This window comes from Tetrao urogallus (assembly GCF_951394365.1).
Source record: "Tetrao urogallus genome assembly, chromosome: 27".
Taxonomy (NCBI): Eukaryota; Metazoa; Chordata; class Aves; order Galliformes; family Phasianidae; genus Tetrao; species Tetrao urogallus.
In genome coordinates this window covers 3,673,438-3,679,437 of record NC_136840.1, presented here as the reverse complement: position 1 = coordinate 3,679,437, position 6,000 = coordinate 3,673,438, and positions in this window count along the sequence as shown.

Sequence of the window (6,000 nt, the reverse complement as noted above, 5' to 3'; positions counted from 1 at the left end):
GAATCCTAATTGCTGGATGTTCACTGCAAAGATCCACTACAAGGCTTGCATGACAGTGCAGTTTTCCCCAGTCCATCTGATTTGTATGGCAAACTTAAGCATGGGTTCCACCCAAATTCTTTGGTTAAACTTTGTTGAAATTTATATTTTCAAGTCACTGAAAAAAAATGAAATGCATTTTTTGGTGGAAGATTGGCTGTTTGTAAATTCAGGTCAACCCTCAGCAAACAGTTCAGCCGGAGGAATGAAGGAAAAGTAGAACTTTACTGAAGCTGGAGCACAGAAATATTTTCTAAACAAACTCCTTAAAATCTTCATTTCACAGCTGACCTGAATTTCTTCCAACATCAAAATTTTGTCTGCCAAACAAATCCATCTATTACATCTTTGTCTATTCTTCCTTGATGCTGACTAAAATTCCTATGCAAGGATTTAAGGAAATCCAGAGAAAATATTTTGTAGTTCACCAATTCTAGGTTGTCTGTCACTGGCCTTCAAGGGAGCTGCTGTAGGCAATAAATTGGAGCAGTCCCAGAGGTCAGACCTATTTGAATTTGGGAAGAGCCAAGCCAGCATTATCCTCTCTACCCTGTGAAGGGCAGCCCAGATTCTGAGCCTGAGAGCACACAGTGAGAAACCCATGGGGCTTTGTTAGTGACAAAGCAGAATGGACAAAAGGGTTGTGCTGCACAAACACGTGCCTTGCTGTTCTGTTTCAGAGCCTACATTTCTTCCTTCCTTCCACCCCTTACCTAACTACATTAACAGTCCAATCACCTGAGGCTGCTGGGGGAAAAACAAAATGAAGTGTAGCACCATGCAGAGGAAAGCAGTGATGCTCCTTTTAGAGAGCATGCAGCTAAAGGAACAAAGAAGAAATGTCACATGAAAACACAAACAAGAATGGCAATGGGGCATTATGTGTAAGCCACACATACCTCACAAAAGTGTGATTTTGTATTCACATCAATGCCTCAAGCTCCCAGTAACAGAAATGAAAAGCTGTCAGTAGCTTCTCAGTGCTCTCGCTTGTCTGGAAGAGCTCCACAGGTGATACCTACTGTCTCACTGCTGACAGCTGAAGCACCAAATCTCTTGTTTCAAACAGAATAAAAATAAAGTACAGTGCTCTCTGTTTAGTGGGTGGGTCTGATTCTCCTTTTACACTCAGTTAATTTAGTAATGATTCAACCCAGCCAGTGGAATCAGTGGTGGTTATACAGACATAGGAGAGGGAGAGAGATTCAAAGCAGTGTCAGGTAAGGCTGCTGTACAGTTTTTATACCTATATTTAGAGATGCCTTTCACAGTAACTGGCAATGACAGCAAACCTTTGTCTACTAACAGAGATAATTGGTTGTAGGACTTTATGCTGTAGAATGGAATAGTGCAAGCAAAATAACAGAAAGTTCCATGTAGAACAGGGGAGGACATGAGCACTTGATATTTTCTTAAAGGTTCTGTGTTACTGGACAGGGCTGGAGAAAGCTAAATGGACCAGAAATTAGTTTCTTCATTCTGTTGACGCTATAAAAAATAGTGTCCTTAATTTCTGCTGCTAAAGATGCTCTCTTATTTTGTTCCATTTCAGTTGTTGATTGGATACCTGAAAAGCTGGCTTCTGTTACCCAATAATTGACTTCTCATCCAGCATGAGAACATTTGGGGGCTAACCACTAGAAATTCTGGTCATTTTGCCTTTAACAAGAATGAGGTCTACATGAACAGATCTAAGGCTTGAAGGTAAGAGACCTAGAGGTTAACTAGACCTAGAGGTTTGTTTAATGAGCTTTGGGAGTGCAACAGGTTAGGAAGGAACTACTGGTCACCTTCACCTGAGTTAAAAGCAACTTCTGCATGCTTTGACCTGGTGAATTTCAGAATTCAACCCCAACACCATGATATGTTTTGCAAGCTGCACCTTCTGTTTGGCTCTCAACCCAGTTTTTCACCACCAATCCTTATCTTAAGCTTAAGTAACAAAATTTATGACTACATGCCTTAGAATTCTCTTGGATGCGATTAGCTGCTGTGTCAAAGATGATGCATAGTTATTCTTTCAAGACCAGGGAAGCTCTGGTACTAATTCATTTAAGGTACTGTAAATTATGCTAGCAAGAAGCACAGAGGCACTGGCATTAAAGAAATAAAGTCCAGATATCCCTGATGCTACTCACCGTGTGTTGTCTGCCATTCCTGAACGTATCCTTGATGCTTTCCAATGCTGAACTGAAGTCTCAGACATGCAAGCTCTAAGGCACCTCAGTGTTTTTCATTTTTATCCTAGTTCTAAAAATAAAAAAAAAAATCCAAATTACTTGACATAACATACATCAAATTTAAATGAGAACAATTCAGGATGAGATCTGATAGTGCACTGAAGTGAGTGGTACAGAAAAGAGTATGTACCATATAAGATAAGTATCACGATACAGAATGGGGCAGAGAAAGTGAATCTGCTTATAACAAAGAAAGTCATCCTATTTTCTGTTGTTGTTCTTTGGTAAAGGAATAAAAGACATCTGAAGGCAAAGAACTCAGCTTGGAAGAGATCTTATTGCCCAATCATAAATAGGAATAACATGCAGCAACTTTGGACTTTTTACCCTCAAAATAAACACTCAAAACTGAAAGATTTGTAACTTGGTTGTGAAGGGTATCTAAACCAAACCTGAAGTGTCTAAAGCTAGCACCACTACAGCACGTGTGTAAGGGGAGAGAGAAAAGGGAGAAAAGGAAGGAGAGCAGTTATTTTTCAGAAGAATAGTTGCTTGGTTTATTGACATGCTTGATATATAAGGTCAATTTGTTGGCTGTTATCTGTAAACACACAACAGAGTCATGCTTGCTGTCACTGCTGATTGCTAGACAACTGACACTGACATTTCTGCAGACATCCCACAGCTGGACTCAACTAAAGTGACAAAAAGATAAGGCCAAATCCCTCTTGACCCTATTCACGCTCTGACTAAAATAGAAGCCAGCAAGATTTAGCCCATAGTGATGCAACGGAAAGCACAGCAATGATAGCAGAGCAGCAAGGTCCCAGGCTGTAGCAAGTGAGGATTTGCTCAAACACAACAGCTGTAGGCACAAAAATAAAGGAAAGAGGCTGCTTTCCTTCAGAAGGCCTCAGGTGTGCAGAGACCTCCAGCAAGATCCTCTTATCTCCACTGCCAACCCTTAAATGAGGGCTGGATCCTGGCTCCAGCCCTTCAGGTAATTGCACCGCATGCACCTGAGCTCCCCTGGGTTGATCCTGTCTTCCCACCAGGTGCTCCATCTCTGGTGCAAGCTGTGACTTAGCATTTCTGCTACAGTGACTAAAAACTGAAATCCTCTGGGATGGTTCTTATTCTGAAAACATTACTCACAGTGGCCCTGTGGTCTATGAACAGATATCCCTACCATTTAAAAGTAATGAAAAACATCCAGGCTGAAAAATGATGTCTGCTGGAACACGGTGATTCAAAGCAAATGAAGCTGAGAATATGTTAGCAGTCTGATAAGACAGGCCTGTTCCACTCAACAGCTTTTTCTTTCATGTTTGTTAACCTCCTTGATTCTAAAATAAAAATTCATCACAGCTTCAGTCATCACAGAGTCATCTCCACACAACCATTTCTGCCACTGCTTTGCATTTCAGAAGAACATATTTGTTGCAAATATGAAAGAGTAGAATACAGAAAGTATTAAGTGTAAGAAAGTGTGAGGACACAGGTGTGAAGAAATAAGCACTGCTGAGCACTGAAACAGTATAGAACAGACAGATATTTTAGGATAGAAGGTTAGTTTAATATGCGTGGTCCTCAGGCACTGCTGTTACTGACATAAAAGCATTGGTGTAGTCGCTCAAAGTTCCCCAAATATTTATGACCCTTCCATAGTGCAGAAGAGTGGTGCACAGAGACATTTTCAGTTCCACAGCAAGCTCCCTGCTGAACTTACGAACATAAATATTCTTGATTGGGCAGAACTGTTGAAAAAGCCCTCAGTACCTGTAATGATTGAGGCAGGTTTGTGTAAGGACCTAATCAAAAGTCTACAGAAATCAATAAGAAGAGTCCCAGTTTAGCTAATTTAGGCTCATACAGTGTGTTAGGACAGGCTGCTGATAAAGATGGAGTTAAACAATTATGGGGAAGACGAGATCCAGCACTAGAACCTGCTTTCCTATATGGATCATGCATTATGTTGTGAGGTTGTAAGGCAGCATAGCAGCATCAGTTAATGGATAACTCATAGTAACAACTTCAGATTGGCCTTCCTTACTGCACTGTGCCACCTGGGGCAAGACCTCTATCATTATTTGCTTATCTTATCAGTGTAAAACATAATCTCAATGAAAATCTTGTGCACTTCCTCCTACAAATCCTTCATAAAGCTTTATTTTGCACATCCAGGGAAAGAGATAATCATAATTATGGCACATTAGGAGATGCACCAAACTGTTCCCCTCCATCAAAACTGCAATGGGTGCAACACTGCTTGCAGCTAGTCCCTTCAGGAGAGGAATTAGGCAAAATAATGAGTTAATCATTCATGCTGGTGTATACTGTAACAATTTGTCCAATGACATCATCCCACAAAGGTGAGCTACAGTGTGCTTTTGTGATGTGAAATTCTATTCGCCTGAGACAAAGAACAGAACAGAAAAGCTGTGGTTGTGGCAGCCACATCGCATAGGAAGGTGTTGAAACAACTGTCTTCTAGTGAAAGATGGAGCAGGAAGGGCCACTTTTAAAGCCAGAGAGCATAGATGCAGGGAGATGGTTTTATTTTTAAATCACTTTTGCATGCAAAAATCACAGCTTGCAGCCACATCTGCTGAGCCCACGTTAGCTATTGCCCCTGTAACATGATCTGCAGGCTTGTACAAACCACCCATTGATTAGCGGCAGGACAGCAGGACGTGATTTTGTTTATTTATTTATGCCTGGAGCATCACAATCAATAAACACTGGCAAAAATCAGGGGGAAAAAAAGCAGCAGTAATCTAATAGCAAAGGCGACTTCTGTGCATGATACCATTAATCAAATCAGCTTTTACAACTACCTAGGATGAAATTTAACCTTAAATGTGACTCCAAGTCACTTAGTAAGACTGCAAGTAATTACGTTCTGGATAGCTTCCTTCTTGATGGGTTATTTCTGCTGTGGAGGTACACTGAAGTCTTGTCCTGAGCCAGCAAACATGAGAAGAGATACCTAATGCCTCATGAAGTAAAAGCAAAATAATATAATTAGAGCAGACCTGAAACTCCCCTAAAAAGCTTTTGAAGGAAACAGTATAACCAAAGAGCTAGAATAAGGGTCTGATTGGGTTTTATTCCTAGTTTTTGGAAATTAAGGGCTAATTAGAGCAGCCTCAGGACACTTTGATTGTCGTTTTACTTTCTGGGCAGGAAGGTAGACCAGTAATTAGGCCGCTACATGGGAGAAGAGTACTGAAAGTCAGGACATCTGAGGGATATTTCACAAGGTGTAACTGTAGAGCAGTCATTTTAGAGCAGAGGAGAAAGATGCTCTAACACCAGCCCACCTTTCTATAAAGTGCTAACATGGGCATGTGCAAGTGTTCTTACTGGTGGCTTTTTACCTCTTAAGGGGAATAGGAAAGCTGTATGCTAATATTAGCCAGTGTCTGATACTGGGCATTATTTTCCTGTCTTTCCAATCAGTGGCAAAACTCCTGCTGGATGCAAAGGTAGCAGATTGGGCTCATTAAATTTTGAGTAAATTCGCAGCAGCAAGCTCTGCATGACCTCCTCTTCAGCTATTGTTCATGCTGTAATCAGGCATATCCATCACACAGCTTTGCATCTGTCTGCGTCCTCTTTCCTTTACCTAACCCTCTTCCCTCAGTCCACATGAACAATGGGTGTGATGACCCTAAAGGTCTCTTCCATACGAGCTAACTGCATTTGGGAATATGCCTTTGTTCATAACTTATAGTGTGGACATGACTGAGGTTAGCATATGGCATTTGCTAATGGTCCT